The sequence below is a fragment of the Leuciscus leuciscus genome (genome assembly GCF_965113295.1).
Source record: "Leuciscus leuciscus genome assembly, chromosome: 5".
NCBI lineage: Eukaryota > Metazoa > Chordata > Actinopteri > Cypriniformes > Leuciscidae > Leuciscus > Leuciscus leuciscus.
The window spans coordinates 51,813,399-51,831,567 of NC_138729.1; the positions used below are offsets into that span (position 1 = coordinate 51,813,399).

General features: G+C 39.2%; 1 protein-coding gene and 2 long non-coding RNA genes across 3 annotated transcripts in view; all 3 read right to left on the reverse strand.

The window, feature by feature from the left end:
- Nucleotides 1-18,169, reverse strand: part of LOC309498669 (cytosolic phospholipase A2 gamma-like) — a gene marked incomplete at its 5' end in the record, with an annotated part of 161,069 nt that overhangs the window by 26,999 nt on the left and 115,901 nt on the right. The gene's annotated exons all lie outside the window — the stretch shown is intronic.
- Nucleotides 830-2,103, reverse strand: LOC309499844. The gene is made up of 3 exons (XR_014206357.1): nt 1,815-2,103; nt 1,475-1,542; nt 830-926 (listed from the first exon to the last, which is right to left on the reverse strand). It is a non-coding gene; the product is annotated as an uncharacterized lncRNA (long non-coding RNA).
- On the reverse strand, nt 3,612-5,776 carry LOC309499847. Its single transcript, XR_014206360.1, has 3 exons — nt 4,533-5,776; nt 4,070-4,228; nt 3,612-3,682 (listed from the first exon to the last, which is right to left on the reverse strand). It is a non-coding gene; the product is annotated as an uncharacterized lncRNA (long non-coding RNA).

The window sequence follows — 18,169 nt, forward strand, 5'->3', positions numbered from 1 at the left end:
ATATGAAGGAACAGAGCCAGTGACATATTTCAAAACATTTTATGAGTCCACTCATCAAAAACAGATAATGTTCTGTACAAAGCAGCAACAGAAACAGAACACAAGAATAAACCAAACTGCTATGTCTTAACACTGAAAGACAACATTGCAAGTCATATAAGGCATCCATTTTACAACCTAGCAACAAAAAATACATCGGAACACACACACACACACACACACACACACACACACACACACACACACACACACACACACACACACACACACACTTAGTCAAAAAATGGCTTGCTTGAAAACTCAGTTCCCAGTTTTGCACAAACAAATATATAGAAGCTTATTCTAATTATGAATTAATAGAACAAAACATTGCATATAAAAAGACAATCATAATACAAACACTGTTACTTTGACACTGAGGTTGAGAACACACAAGAGATTTCATGATGCATTTTTATTTCTGTTGGCTTTTTTTTCATTGGAGTTTTTCCCTTTTTCACTGATGAACTTTGAATATTTTCTCTTGGCTCCCAGGAGTTTTTCCACTTTTTCCCTGTAAGACAGCAAAAATGTTAGTTACAATGCTTATTAATGGAATATAAATACTATCTTGGTTCTCAACAAAGGCTTGATAAAAAAATACTTCAAACTAAGAGTGGTTGAAAACATTAAAGAATAGATAAAAAAATAAAAAGCACACCACATTTCAAATTATATTTTAATTACATTGAAGTCTGAAGTCCTGATCAAACTGCAACTTCAGTTAAAACTGAATAAATGTTTTTGCAATGTAAATTTTTCTCTCTAATGTTTTTATATTAAAAAAAAAAGTTCCGTCAATTTTCTACAGTACAGAATATAAACTTCAAATAATATGCATACCATCCAGAGCAAGGATGCCACTGCACCAACACCTCCGCATGACCCTTAGCAGAAACAGAAAGAAACATGGGTTAATGTTAATGACATTTACTTACAACACATGAAGTTACAGTCATACATCTGCTGAACGGTAAATACAAAATTAAATCCAAGTGAAAATAAACAAAGTGAAATAAATAGTTAGTTGGACTAAATCTATCATAATAAGCATAATAAAACTTTAATTAATAATTATTAGCACAATTCAATTTATTACTATATTATCAATACAATTTTGTAATATTGTATACTGCAGTTATACTGCAGTTTTTATTTTTGTCACACTACCATTTCTATGGTTAAGGTTTTAAATTTGCACAACTTAAATTGTGAAGTAAAATATTTCTTATTACACGGTTTAACATTATAACACAAATTATATAAATACCTAAACCTTACATTAATCATCTAGTATATTTTGTAATGTTTCTTTTTTGTGCAAATACATTGCAATTACAACATACAAAAGTACAAAATAGTATTGTTGCTGTGAATGTTTTTTTTTAGAATGGGGGGGTGGGGTTATTTCAGTATTTTGCTATTTAAAACAAACCTCCCTGATTCTTTTCTTCAAAATTTTTTTGTAGGGGAAATTGGTTGAGTCTTTATGCATGGGGCATTCTGAAACAAATAAAAATATGGTTATAATTTGACACAAGTAAAATAAAAAGTTCAACAAACAATCAACTCTTGGTTTGGGTACGTTATGGTCACAACACTGAATAGCTTAATATAAATATGTTGCAATATGTGTAAAAGAAAATATTACAATATTTACATTTGTAGAATTCTAACCCAGCCTTTAAAAAAAACCAATGAGAAAGGCCATGTTCTTTTAGCTCTAAAAAGCTCTCATTATGTTAAAATAAAAAACAAAACAAATCCACACATACCTTTATTGTCTGCTTTCCTCTTTCTTTTTCTTTCTTTTCCTGAGGAAGATACTGGACCTGGACTGCCTAGCTCAGTGGACAGTTTAGAATAGGAAGAAAGAGTTGAGGCCGGTGGCAGAGAGGAGACCAGAGAAGAAGAAGGTAAAGGACTAGACTCAGAGAAGGTGAAAACAGGATGAGAAGCCAAGGAGGAAGATGCAGGAGGAAGAGTGTCAGACTCAGGACTGAGCAGAGATGAAGACTCTGATGCTGGGTCTGCTGATGGAGTCTCTGCACACATAAAAATAAATAAATAAAAACTGCTGGAATACACTATACAACTTGTAGCCTCTGTTCTGGGCACAATAAACTAAAATACATGTGCCTACATTGCTTAGGAAACACATAACCAAATAAAACAACATGGGCCGGTTTCACATACAGGGCTTATATTAAGCCAGGTTTAAGCCTTTCACCATGTCCTAACCAGACGCGATGCGATAAGATTCCAGCGACAAGCAACTTGCCTGTCCACACCAAAAGCGACGCGACTGCGAGATGCGTCAAAATCAATCAAAACCCACAGCCAATCAGAACAGCATGTAGGCGGGGCCGGGCTCTCGCTGCAAATGCATAGCACCAGGGTAAAGACTAATCTTGACGGCATTCGCAAGAAAATGTAACCTGTGTGTGTTACACAGGTTATGTGAAGTAGCCTACATAATGAAATGTACACTTATTACACCATTTAAACATTATTTAAAATACATAATGAGTCACTAAAACAATATTTGTCCAATAATAGACTTGTTTGTTCACAGTTTGAATGTTCTTGTTTCCCCATTCGTTTAATTTCAAGATCTGATGTGAATTCTCCATTGTTGCTTTTACAGCTACAAAGCTGGAGCACTGAATGATATTCAGAGTCACATTACACGCTTTTAACATTAAGTAAAGCACATAAACAGTATGTTTAAAGATTATCATTGCCACACTTTGTGTTTGTTGTTCCAGCGCGGCGTCACAGAAAAAGAGAAACCGTTTCTAAAATAGAATCGTCACATGCTGCCGTTGCGGCTGGTTAGGACAAAAAAATTTATTAATATGGAAGATAACCTTTTATCTCCTGTCGCGGTGTTGATCGCATGTACTAAAGACACGGTGTTTGTTCAATTAGGACATTTAAGTAACTTTAATAAATGTGCCCTATGGCAGCTGAAACATGCATTATAGTCTGGAACTAGCTTAAGCCTTGTTTGTGAAACAGGGAAAGTGTTTGATAATCATAGCCTGAAGCTAAAAAATAAATACAAATAAAAGTCTGGCCATCATACACTACATTATTTTCTGTGAAATGTTACTGCCCAGAATGTGTAGGCTGGCTCTGACTTCTAGCATCAATTTCTGAATTGAGGCAAAAATATGGGTAAAATTCATGTAGTGTATTCCAGCCTTAAGCTGCACAAAGACATACATGGTGTGAAATTGTAAAACCAATACACCATTACACCACCATGTACAGATACAGTTCATACAATGTGCTCACCTTAACAATATAGTTTACTATAGTATAGTATGTAGTAATCTATGGAAATAAATTGTAGAATTAAACAAAATATATTTAATGTATTTTGTTGTTTTCAAGGATGAAACATTTATGATTTTATGAGTGTAATGAGTGTCACTCTTAGGGTCTGCATTTGGACAGATATTATTATTTGGTGGGTGACAGGTGCAAAAAAAATAGTTTGCTGTACAAGAACATGTTAGTTAAATTGAATGAAACATTTTACCATTACCGGTGAGCAGAAATGGGGAATCTGATGCTAGGTCTGCTGATGTGTTAGTGGCAGAACTCTCTCCCGTGCTGCTTGGTGCTTTTATAGCCACTGTTGGATAAAAGAAACTGTGATGTGGACATGAGAGTAATAATAATTAAATAATAATTCAGCAAAAATAAATAAATAATAAAATAAAGTGTTATTGTGGTTTTATTATTTTATTTATTTGTTATTACGTTTAAGTCCACATATGGGTTGTTTTTATTAATGTAATATCAATTTAACATTATCAAAATAATACCCTGCTCAAGTTTTATTATGTAATTTCCCCTATGTAAAAACATTGGAAGTATTGTTTTTATATGCAATTTTTAAAACCTAAGGTGAGAAAAAATTATAATAATCATAATAATATATATATAATTGAGGATGCACTAATAAGCAATTAAATATGTGAAAATTCTGCATGCATTGCGCATTTGTGTTTATTATTACCATTAAGAAGACTTTCATACAACCTCTTTATGGTAAGAAAAGCATCCTGAGTTTCTTCTGTATCTTCCAAGGACAGAAGCACTCAGCAGAAAAACCATTTGAGGTTCTCCTGGCAAGGAGAAGGAGTGGGAACCTCTCTAAAAGCTCCCACTTGTGGAGCTGGAATAAAATTGAGACAGAATTATAAAACTAATAAGGGGGAGAGGGAGAGAGGGAGGGAGAGAGAGAGAGAGAGAGAGAGAGAGAGAGAGAGAGAGAGAGAGAGAGAGAGAGAGAACTTCTTTATCAGACCTGAGTACAATGGAAACAAACAGATGTTACACCTAAGTCCTTATGCACTGAAAAAAGAATTGTTGAAGCTTTTGTATATAAATATAACAACGACATGTGTGTATAAGCTAAATATCAGGGATTATTTACAGTACTTACTATTTTATGACTAACATCTGAAAGATAAACCTACCAGTAGATTTGTTGCATCATAAACTTTGTTCACACTGCAGTTTTTTTTTTGCCGGTCAATCCATTCTTGGGAAAGCTGTTCCTTTTTTTTCTCAAGCTTTTGCTTATATGGCTGCTTGGCACTACAGTGTTGACATGTTTTGCTTGCAACTCCAATTTTTGTACTGCATATGTAGCAATCCTTTAGAGTAGGCATCTGTAAAAAGAAACATGAATGATATGTGTTATGAGGGGATAATAAAAAAAAAATTTCACCCTTTGTTGACAAGTCACAGTCTCCAAAAATATTGTTACCACAGTGACTTAACTTTCAAAACATTTAAAGAAAACTGAAACAGTATAATGCTACTCAGAACCTGGTTTTAAAAATTGTTTTATCAACTTAAAGGCGACATGAAATCAAAATATACCCGATTTACTTTGCTGGTGCATATTACTAGTCTTGAGGTGAACAATTCATTTATGCAAGTATATACACAGAAAAAAAATATGTTTGCCGTGGTAATCTTTCATCAAAATCTGAAAAGTTACTTTTGGTCTGGAATGGCGTTCCTTCTCTGATGATGTAGGTTTAACGGCTTGGGTTGGGAAACGCCTAACCACTCCCCTCAAACCGTTAGTCTGCTATGAGCAGAGATGGAGAAGAGGAGCGCTAGAGTAAAACCCTGCCCTCTGTTCAATATTCCCTTTCACATGCAACTTCCAGTTCACAGGGACTTTTTTTTTTTTTTTTTGTATTTGTATTTGTATTTGTGGTAGACTATTATTGAAAGCATCAGAAGAAGGCTATAAAAGAGGTTTTAGATCAAATGTCATAATACATAGTTATAGACTGTTGTTGACTTCTAAAACAGATATGAATGACACGTGAGGTATGTAGTATAACAGATCATAAAAACACGGACACATAGACACTAGTGATGCGCGGGTCGTTGGGTTGGGGCGGGTCATTAAAAACAAAATAAAATAAAAATCCATATGTTGCATGCAATGTCCAGCCTATATTAAATATTTGGGAATATCAATCTAATCATATTTTAGTAGGTTATTTGATATGGCCGTAGCAATGCAACTTGCGTGATTTCCCCAAACCTTTGGCGTCACGTGACACAGCTCGCGCAAAGCAGCTCCCGCCGCCAGCCACAACAACAAAGACGGAGAAATAAAAGTGAAGATGGAAGATGAGGTGCGGGAGAAATTGAGGTCGGGATTTTACATAATTAAAAGAAAAAAAGGTGAATGATGAATTAGAATGAATACAAACGCTGCTTTGTAAATAGTCTGTCCTCTAGCCTTGTCCTCTAGCCTCTAGAATGTTTATTCTGTTCCTGGTTTTGCACCTGTATAAAAAAATAAGAGACAAATAGCACAATGTTACAATGAATATATTGGTCATACAGTTTATAATTCTGAAGAGCTAAGAAAGAGAAGAGAGTTTTTCACTAAACGTTAACAATGACTATAAAGATCTATTCTATTCACACACACACACACACACACACACACACACACACATATATATATATATACACACACACACACGTGTGGAAACAATTCCATTCTAGTTATTATCATACATAATTCCATTATTTTATTACAAATATTTATTTTATTTGAAATAACAACTATTACATCTATTTTATTTATTGTTAATTATTAGTTAGGCCTATGATTATATTTGCAGTATTTATTTATTAATTTCCACAATTGGATATTTCTGGAAAATATTATCTCAAATATGAATGTACGTCAATTAATAATTAACTGAAACGTAGGCCTAATTCACATGTTAAATACTTTAAAATAGTATTTGGATGATCGAGTCAGATTAACGAAATATGGAATGGACGTTTTAACAAAATGTGTGGACTTTTTACATGGTCCCTTACACACAACGTTTCCAATTTCCGAACGATTTCACACTGTGATCTGGTCAAATGATTTGACCCTCATGTTCAAATAATGAGAAAAATAACGTCCCTTAATGATTTGACACGCGACGTATTAACGTCAGGCCTATTCAATCTTGAATAGACGATATAATTACGTCCAGTAACAATAATCCATCTCTTTTTAATAATGTTAAGTCGATAAATATGAATAAAAGCGAAGTTTAATGTCACCTGTGATGTTCACGCTGTAGGATAACTTTTCCATTTAACGTTAACTGTTAGGCTAACGTTACGTTAGATATTTCATTGTGTTTCTTATTTCATACGTTATTCTCAAGTAAAAACCTCTAACAAGTTAAAAAATCACCACAAAGCAAGATGAAACAGCACAAGCGCCTTGCACATTATTTTGTTCAAAAATTATCATATTATCAAGGTTATTATCAATATAGCCTACCTGTATTAGCCACGGATTAGCCATCTCGTAGAAAACCCACAATGCATCAAGGCGACTCTGCGTGGCATATCTCCCGCCGCCTATAGGGGCACTATTTTAGGAAATGATGCAGTGGGTCGTATTTAAGGAAAGGTGCAAACGACCATTATGGTCGTATAAGTTGGAGGACTTGTTGGAATCTAAAAACCTAGTGAGTGAGGCACCTAAAATTCATCAATTTACATGGGCAAAGTGGAGTAAATTGCTACAGGATACTCAAATTATCTTTGGCCAAAGTAAACTTAACAAGAAAGACAAAATAACAGAAATCCCTAAAGGGGCTAATATTTGTTATTTTACAGATGGCTCTAAAGAAAATGAGGAAGTTTGGTGGGGCTTCATTAGAAAGGAAAAAGGAAAAATAGTATTCAAACAAAAGGGGCAATTGTCTAATGAAGACTCAGCACAACTGGCTGAAGTGAAAGCCGTAGTGGAAGCCCTAAGGCATATGAAAGCGACAGGGACAAAGGAATCTATTATTGTATCGGACAGTCATTATGTTTACAAAGCACTGACAGAATATGTTGCCACTTGGAAACTGAATGGCTTTTGCACTGCTAAGGGAAAGCCATTAAAACAGGACAGTTTATGGAAGGAAATAGCAATATTATTGGAGGAAGTTAAACCGCAGGTGTTGCACCAAAGCAGTCACACAGTGCAAACTACATTAGCTGCAAAAGGTAATGCGGAGGTAGACAAATATATTAGACATAAGACAGTTCGAACAACAAAAATTATTAAAGCTATCACTAAGACAAGTGAAGATAATATTGTTGAAAAACTGCACATGGATTTAATGCATCCCAGCCTATCTTATATGGCAAAATATTGTAAAGCCACAGGGCTTAACATACAAAATCTAAAAACAACCTACCTGAAAATCAGGAAAAAATGTCCTGAATGTAGAAAAGTTATGACCAGCAGGTTTAATGAATACGGATCAATAAAAACAGATAAAGAGAATGAGGAAGTGTCCTTGGACTGGGGTGGACCGGTCAGGCCCCAGACGAAGATGAAGAACTGTTACTTCTTAGTAATAGTGGATAACTGTTCTAATTTTCTACAGATATATCCGTGCAAACAAGCTACTGGCTCGGTAGTCGTAGAAGCACTTAAGGACTGGATAAGGTTTCGGGGACCACCTAAACGGATTAGGGGGGATAATGCACCGAACCTTACAGGACGAGAAGTTGAAGAATATTGTGATTCAATCGGAGTCAAATTAATAAAAAGTGTGAAATACCAGCCGGAAAGCAATGGAATTGCGGAAAACGCTGTTAAAAGATGTAAACAATTTTTCATCAAGAACGAAAAGGTGGGCGAATGGGATACGTTGATTAATCAATGTACACATTTTCTAAATTACAGAATCAAACTGAGTGAACTCAAAATTGAAGATCAGCCTGAGCAGGAAAAATTTAGCGCCAATCCATTTAAGGTAGGCGACCAAGTAATAATACTGCATAAAATCAGAGGTAAGAGATTTAGGCAGAAAACTGGAACCGTGGATACGGTTACAAGAGTTACTTCAAATACTACTGTACAATTAGAAAATAACGGAATTTGGTCTTTGAGGGACTTAATTAAGGCATAATCATGAAGAAGGTAGTATTTGAGTCCATTATTGAATCAAAAACAGGATGGGTCAGGTGCCAAAATGAAGCATATGCACTGCTAAGAGTTAAAAAATGGCATGAAGACTGCCCTGATGGTACCATTAGTAGATTGATACCATTCACAAGCTGTTGTATTTGTGAAGCAACAGATGTGGCAGAATTACTTTGGGAAGGTCCGAATGAGTCTAGACCAACCAAAATGAGCTTAAGAACACTCCCTAGCATGGGAGAACAAAACCTTTTTTCCTGGTACAATCCGGAAAATAGAATCGGCCACTGCGCCTTGGGCGAGATTTCAGTGTGCGGAAACTGCAGACTAGGTAAACAAAAATGGGTCATTCAAAAGATACAACGTGGAGAAACCAATTGTGTCTGCCGAACCTGTAATTTATGTGAAGAAAAACTTATTTTACTTGGCTCGAAATGTTCGTGTACGTTTAGAGATTCTCAACTAAAACTATGCGAGAGATGTGAAAAGCTAGAAGAACGGAAATGGGTCCAGACTGTCAGTAAGAAAGAAGTCTGGTTAACCCGGAAATCGAAATTAGCTATGGGATGTGTTTCCCAGGGTAAGATAATGACCTCGTGGGTTAGCAATCCACTCCAATTAATGGAAGAAGATGAACAAGCATGGCTATATCGATACTGTGAATTGTCAGGGCGTGGTAATCCCTCTTATACCGACCCTCTAGAGATTGGATCCGTATTAGGACAAATATTGGGACAGATCACTTGTTTAGATGCGTGGGAAAGAGTTATCTCACATAATCTAAATGAACCAAAGCAGACCATCTTTGTAAAAAGACAGGGACAGTATGAACGCAGCTCAGCCGAACAATTGATTATTACGGAAATTAAAAAAATGAACTTCCTAATTGAACAACATAACTGGGAAACCAGAGCATGGGAAGTGGGAGTAAGAGAGACTGACATAACTAGGATGTCCAGAAGTCAAATTATCATGACTGGGCAGGCCTGTTATAAAATTAAGTATCGAGAAAATGATGCATCTATGATTAAAAGACTGATGGTGAATCTCTGTTGTACCAGGAGTTATATGGGCATTGGATTTGCCATACAGGGTTTTAATATTAATTGGATAACAGAAGTTAAACCTATTAAACAAAAACTCAAGGACTGGCTGCGCAGAAAACACTTCTAGGGTCAGACAGGCAATTCTTTGTTCTCTCACCCACAGCAACATGGCTAGAGGGGGAAGAGGCCGGAGGCTGAAAACCATATACAGAAGGATCCATGAGGAAAAGGCTGAGAAATTTCAGGAAGTCATGGCAGGAATAAGTATGGCTTTCATTCTCCTTATATCCATATTGGCTGGATTCGGAACAAAGGAAACAGAGGAAATCTATACTGTCTACCCTTGTACTAAAATGGAAAAAATAGTTGAATTATACTGCTATAATCAAACAATAATGGTTGAAGGTTCACCTCTGATTTTAGCGGGAATAGTATACAATTCTGAAAATAATGCTAAAGTAATGAGAAACTGGATAGCAGACATAGATCCAGAATACTGGAATTGTACTAATGGAGGAAGTTTTCTAAAATCAGTAGTAGAGTATGGCCCCACAACAGAGAGAGGGATAACCGTAATGAAATGGAATAAACTTGAAGTGCTGAATCAAACACACGTGTTATTAAAAGGGCAGAAAATAGATGAAGCTGCAGCTAAAAACATTAGTGTGATAAACTTCGATCTAGTATGGTGGACATATTCGTATGGAAAAACAATCTCCACTTTAGAATGGAATTGTGAGACAGGAAAAGCAAATATAAAAAGAGTAAAAATATTAGACGAAGTCAACCAAGGTAAATTAGAAGTGGCGGATGACTTAGAAGTGGTAGATGACTTAGAAGTGGCAGATGATATGGAGGAGACCGAAGAAACGGAGTCACCAAAGTCAAGTCCACTAACACCTGCAGCGCAACGCGCAGGGCCAAAACCAATAGATCGTTGGATTCGTATGAGTGAGTTCGGAGATAAAACTATAATTCATTCAATCCATGAAACCAAACCAATAATTCCCGCAAAAACCACAGAGTGGATAAACTGCTACAATAAGCCTCGAGCTACGCCTATGTGCCATAAAGTTCCAGGTTGTCCATGGTTAGGGAAAATGGTTTGGCCGAGTAACAAAGACAGGTCAACTATTGATCACAAAAAACAGTGTGCTCGTAAATTAAACCCAGAGAAGAAAGTTTGGTATTGTGTCATAAAAGCCGAAGCTCCCTGGAATCAAACCCTTATGGAAAAATATGAAAAAGACACTATTACTATATGGCGTAAATGGATAATGAAAAATTATAATTTCACAGAAGGGACAGGTAGTGAAACAGATAGAACTACATGGACCGTGAAGGCCACATTAGAGGGAAAGAAAAGAGCAAATGGCAATTATAGACATCCATACACCCTAGAATATTTTTCGAATGCAGGGATTCCAGAAAAATTTATAACATTATCAGGAATAGCAAAATACCTGACAACGAAAGTAATAGATCAACAATACAGGAGTGCATTGTTGCTATACATGATGCAGGGAGGGGAAGCCTTAAAACACTATACTATTACTAAAAGACCTAATGGTTACGTAAGATACCACGGAAGACATCAAGATATAAAGGATGAACATACTGGGAAAAAAGAAGTTGATCTCATTTGGCCAGTGCATATGAAGTATCTAGGTTCACACAAAATTGTAAACTCCTATAAATCCCAGAGGATTGGTCAATGGGAAAGTGGTTACTATTTAAAAGTATCTGATCCAGATAGTTACTCGTGGGGGACTCGGAGTAAAATATATATCAGACCCACTAAAGGAAATTTCAACAAAAGATGGAATGTCACAGACTGGTATGGAGAGCCATGTACTAGACGACAAGAAATAAATATAGTAAAATCTTCAAAAGGGAAAAGATTAGCTTATAACATGAAGTGTGTTAAGGAATTTGATTTAGGAACAGAAGTATTGATGGTAGGTCAAAGAATGGATACGAAGAAAATAGAATTTTGGAGTGATAGAGTAGAGACGAAATATTTGTGCACTGGGGACCTATTTAATAATTGGAAGCATGCAACTTTTGGTGCCCCCATCTTTCAGTCTTATGGGGCTAGGAAGACAAAGGGAGGCATTGATAGGAATCACATGTCATGCAACTTTGAAGCCATGGAAGGCGCCCTCTGGGTAGGAGAGAACTTGAAAATCACTCCCTTGATTCTAAAACAAATGACAGGGGAAGTGCAAATCAGAAAAATATGTGCTATTATACCTTATATTAATTATATAAGTGAATGGAAAGATTTACTACACCCTGTTGACAGTTACCTGGAGGGAGAGAGCATTGGAGGGCATTGGATACATAGGATAGACTATTGGTCAAAAACCAGAAGCCCTTCAGAGGTAACCCTAATCAAGTTGATCGGAAAAATAGCGAAAACAGCATTTCAAGATATAGGAGGAAAAATTAAGGCAGTGGCCACAAATGTATGGAATGTAATGACAGACATATGGGAGATAATAAGAACTGTGCTGTACTGTGTGGGGGGTACGATAGTATTCATTGTAATAATAAGTATCCTAATCAAATTAGTGAAAATATGCATACATTGTAGGAAGCTAAAACAGCTAGCTAACAAAGCCAAGTATAGAAAAATTCCTCTGTCAGCTGATTTCTCCGAGTCAGAGAATGAGAGTGAAGGAGAACTGCCTGCGGCTAGCGTACAGAACATAAAAAGTTAAGGGCTCGTAAAAATCACTCCATTCTTCTGAAATTCAGCAGACTGAACTGATCGAACCTACTAAGGAGCTTTCTTTGAAAAATTTGACCATGGAATCAATGACCAGACCAAATTGGGGAAACAATTCCAATGCGACTTGCTCTGACTTGCCGGTAAATAAATTTCAAATTATAATCTACAATGTCATTTTGATCCTTTACTGGATATTGATGTTTATGGGGTTACAAGGATTATGGCAAATTCCTATTGCAATATGTAACATAGCCTCATTTAATTTGGAAAAGAGGCTAAATCTGGCAGGTATATTACTCGGACAAGTTGTGAAAGGCCCTAAGATAAAATCCATTTTTGGACTTAGGAGCTTAATCGGACTGGAAATACTTAATATAATACTTGTTGCATGTGATTTACTGAAGTATTATCTTGAGCTCCAATCTGTAAAGTATATAGCATTTTCTTCTACACTATTGATGGTTATGTATCTTATGATACTTGCCACCAGGAGAGTAGAAATGGAAGGTACAAAAAGGACTGTTTATGAAATAACTGTAATTGCAACTGCATTTATGATAATGGTTATTGCAAGCTACTATGATGATCATATAATGTGTGGTATAGCAATAATGATAGTTAGTAATGATTGGTTTTATGTGACAAAACTGATAAAAGCCGGTAAAGAATGTTGTCTCAATATTGAGCTGACAAACCCTTTTTGTAACTTGTAATTAAGGATACAACAACCCCTGGACAGCAGAGGAAGAGATTCCTGGATGGCATCTCAAATGAAAGTTGTGGAAAAAATGTAGTTGAAGTTAAGAGAAACTGTGATATATGTGGAATGCTTCCAGGAGGTTTGAGAATAAGATGTTTTTTGATGGGTCAATGGCAAGATCTATGTTCAAACTGTACTGCAATACAAAATGTGAAGATGGGTGAAATTGGGGTAGTGGCTATATCCCAACGAGGAAGAAGAATGGATGTTAGAGGTCCTTGGGTGTCAAAGAGCTTCCTCAGATGGTGTATTGAAATGAAATTTAGGTGCTGTAAAATCGGTGAAATTTTATCGATACAGGCTGGTTCTAGAAACAGTTATACAGCTACTGGGTATCTCCTGGAACCCAGGATATACCAAAAGAAAAAGAAAAATGGAGGCTTGAAAACAATAATAGGAATTATTTACAGGCATTGGATCCTGGATAACCCAAGCCAACCCGAAAGTGCTGGACAAAAATTCAAATATAGCTGTGTGTATGTTTCAGCAGGTAGTCCTCTTACCAAAGGCCCCTGGGAACTGGGCGGTGGTACCTTTAACCCTGGACGTGGCCGAAAGAGGACTCATCTTCGCAGTCAACCAGTTAAATCTGGACAAACTGCCGAAAGTCTGGCGGAACAAACACGAATTTCAGTGGCAGCCAGCACTCAACCTGGGGCAAAGGCAAAAGGTTATCCAGAGTCTGAGAACCTGGTGTCTTCAAGCAGGGATGAGTCAGAATCAAGCCAACTCATTAAAAGTGATGATATGTAAAAATGATGGAATTAGTCATCGCCTGTATGAGATCGAATTCGATCAAGTTACACCTAGCGTGTATTGTACTGATTTTGTAAGCAAACTGGATAGGTTTGCTGTAAGAGATTTTGTAAGTAAGCCGAAACGAAAACCTAGAGTTAGATTGAACAAGTTTAGAAGAATTAAAGAAGCTCAATCAATGTCAAGAGGGGGTGTTGAGGGTTTTGAGCAAAGTCCTTCTGCGGGTGACATTTCACTCACTTCACCTACACTTCAGACTCGACGTCAGAGAAGGAAGGGTCACAATAAGAAGCCTATAACCAAGGGTATTCCCAGCGAACTAGCTGGTTTGTTAAAACGCATGACCATCTAAAAATATGATTTTGAATAAAGAGTTTTTGTCCATAGCTGGTTTTCTCAAGTCACATGAGGGAACAGTGACAAGGGTCTTTGTCCACCAATACAAAGGAACTGTTGTATCTTCGGAGAGCAAGCTGATGACTGGACAGTCATCACAGGACCCATGCAGTCATGTGTCTCATAGTAAATATGACGAAGATTTCTCGATTCGGACTATAAAAGAAGAGACCTGGACGAAATCAAATGGCTCTTCCTTGCAATCTACAATCCAGAACCCCTGCAATCTGGACAGCAAGAAGCTTTTAAGCCTAGCTAGCATCTCTCTGTTAGTTCAGTACTCTATGATAATCTGTAACAAGTGTTCTTTTCAATTTTGATTCTTTTAATAAATATTGTTAAACATTTATTCTAAATCATCTTGTCTGGACCTTGGATTCTTGAGTACTTGCCTCCTTCTTTCCTCTGGATCAGGGAGATCCTAACTGAGAGACACGACAGGAGGGTAAGCATTATTTCTGATATATGAATAATCAGTGTGTGCTTTTGATTGATTGATAGCCTAGCCAAAGAGGCAGCTTACAACAGGGTTATTGTTGTAGAGCGAACACGGTTGAAGAGTACCTAAAAAGGTAGATTTATACTACGAAGGGAAAATTTATTATATTTATAATCCTTATTATCTTTATAATGAAAATACGAATTTGTAGAGACTATTCACCTAACTCTTAATAGCATGACTAAAGGTTAGGCACTTTAGTTACCGCGGGATTATTTATATATCCAGGTAGGACGTAAAATAATTTGGAACGGTATTAATCATGATATGATCGAGATATGATCATAAACTATTACACATGAGACCCAACAGTCTCTGGAACTGTTTGACAGTGAGTAGCTGGCCTAGCTTTACACTTTTCACAGCTGCAAGGATGGAATCTATGCGTGGCGGTGACAGGCGCGCCTGCATCGACACTGAATCCCAAACCACGCCTAAAAAAGTGGTCATCTGAAATGGAGAAAGCACACTCTTCTTGGCGTTCAGCCGTAACCCCAACTCTTTCATATGGGCGAGAACAACATCTCGATGTTGAACTGCCATCTGATGCGACTGAGCTAAAATCAACCAATCGTCGATGTAGTTCATGATGCGAATACCCTGGAGGCGCAGAGGCGCCAGAGCTGCATCCGCGCATTTGGTGAAAGTGCGGGGTGATAAAGCCAGGCCGAATGGAAGAACTCGATATTGGTATGCTTTGCCCCCGAAAGCAAACCTCAGGAACTTCCAATGACACGGATGGATGGAAATATGCGTCCTTGAGGTCTATCGTGACAAACCAGTCCTCGGACCTGATCTGTGGCACGATTGTCTCAATGTTAACATTTTGAACTTGAGCTGCATGACTCATTCAGAACTCGAAGATCTAAAATGGGACGCAATCCCCCGTCCTTCTTTGGAACTATGAAGTACCGGCTGTAAAACCCGGTTTCCCTGTTGGAGGGAGGTACATATTCTATGGCCCCTTTCTCTAACAGAGTGTTTACTTCCTGTTCCATAACCAGAACCTGCTCGGGGCCCACCACTGTGGGCAGGACCCCCATAAACCGAGGTGGGCGTTTCTAGAATTGTATCTGATACCCTTTTCCCACGGTCTGCAGGACCCAACGAGAAACATTTGACAGTAGCTTCCACGCGGTCTAAGATTCTACTAGAGGTACCAGCCTCTCGAGACTGGTTTCTGGATTGTGTTGCTGTTGAGTAGTCGGTTCGTCGCCCTGTAACGGCACACTGGCAGGGAACGACCGAACAGACTGCTCTAGCACCCTCCTCAGAGGGGGCGGGCATCCCGAGGCCACTACGTTTCCGGGTAGACCTTGAGATATGTGCTCGCCGGAGACCGCTGCGCCCTGTAACACCGGAGGCGGCAGGGTTGGCAGAACGGTCCCCTGAGGGCACCGAAGAGAGACGGCACCGTATTTTTCTCCTGCTGTTGAGTAGTCGGTTCGTCGCCCTGTAACGGCGCACCGGCAGGGAACGACCGAACAGACTGCTCTAGCACCCTCCTCAGAGGGGGCGGGCATCCCGAGGCCACTACGTTTCCGGGTAGACCTTGAGATATGTGCTCGCCGGAGACCGCTGCGCCCTGTAACACCGGAGGCGGCAGGGTTGGCAGAACGGTCCCCTGAGGGCACCGAAGAGAGACGGCACCGTATTTTTCTCCTGCTGTTGAGTAGTCGGTTCGTCGCCCTGTAACGGCGCACCGGCAGGGAACGACCGAACAGACTGCTCTAGCACCCTCCTCAGAGGGGGCGGGCATCCCGAGGCCACTACGTTTCCGGGTGGACCTTGAGATGTGTGCTCGCCGGAGACCGCTGCGCCCTGTAACACCGGAGGCGGCAGGGTTGGCAGAACGGTCCCCTGAGGGCACCGAAGAGAGACGGGCACCGTGAAAAGAGGTGTTAACCGCTCTGCTTCGGGGGGGACTACCCTCATTTGTCCTGAGCCCTCAGACATCCGGACTTTTTCCCAGCAGCCTTCTTGGCGATAATAACGGTCCGCAGATCCGTTTTACCCCTCGAAGACTGCTGGGTTTGAGAGCGCCCTCCGTGTCCCCGAGATTTTTGTGGGGGAGCACAGGAGGAAACGCTCTGTTTCTGAGTGGCACGGTGCTCAGCGCTCTTTTTAGATGAGTGAGGCTGCTTCCGCTCAGCAGCCTCATAGAAAGAACGGCGGGGGAGAAGTTTCTGAAGTGCAGCTGCCTGTTTTGAAGCTTCTTGTGACTTCGCTACAGCACTATTAACTGCGTCTCCAAATAAACCTTCAGTGGAAACCGGTGCATCCAAAAGAACATGTTTTTCTTTGTCCTTTATATCACTTAGATTGAGCCACAGATGCCTCTCAGTGGCCACCAGGGCTGCCATAGAGCGGCCGATGGATTTAGCCGTCTCCTTGGTGGCCCTGAGAGACAAATCTGTGGCTCTACGTAGTTCAGACACCGTATCAGCACTAATACCCCCGCCCTCCTCAGAATCACCCAATAACTCAGCCTGGTAAGCTTGCATTATGGACATTGTATGTAAACACGCTGCAGCTTGGCCGGCGGCGGCATAAGCTTTATGAACCAGGGAAGATGTAACTTTTACTGGCTTGGATGGAAGTGCAGGAGCCTTCAGAGAAGATGCCGTTGCTGGAGAGAGATAGCTCGCGAGCGTCTCTTCCACCTTCGGCATCTCCCCATAACCATGCTCTTTATAATTGTGAATGGATGAATAGTGTGATGTTTGTGCAGTATACACTCGATATGACACTGGTTTCCCCCACGATCTCGACACCTCGGTGTGGAGATCGGGGAAAAACGGAAGGCTTCTGCACTGAGGCTGTGCACGAGATGGCAGGAAACGTTCGTCGAGCTTGCTTTTCGAACGAGCACCCTGCCTATCTTCTGGCCACTCAATAGATAATCGCTCGACAGCTCTAGTGATAACATCAAGCAATTCTTCAAACGCATGAGACTGAGGTGGCGAATCCTCAGACTCAGCGTCAATACTAACAACGTCCAACTCCTCACCCAAACAAACAACACAAAGAGTGTGAGTATCACCTCCCGTTAAATAACGCGGGCAGGGATGGACACACACTCTAAACTGCTGCTTGCTCGCCATACTGAATATATATATATATATATGATATAGACAGACAACACCAAATATACAGAGACAGATTTCACACAGAGCGCAACTGAAGACTCAGAAAGCTTTCGTTTTCTGTTTCGGGCCGGCTTTTATAGCTTCCTGGTACGTGACGTCACCCGCCTCTGACGTTCCGCCACACCATTGGACTGATTTTACATGTGCTTCAAGACGTCATCACGCAAAGCGTTCCCCATAGCGTCAGTTTCGACGCAACGCGAGTTCCCTTGAAAGGGAACTAGTTGTTCCAGTTTAGCAGACTTTAAGAATACCGTTTGGTATTCCAAAAGTACAATTGCAGGGTATTTTTATTAAGCAAATAC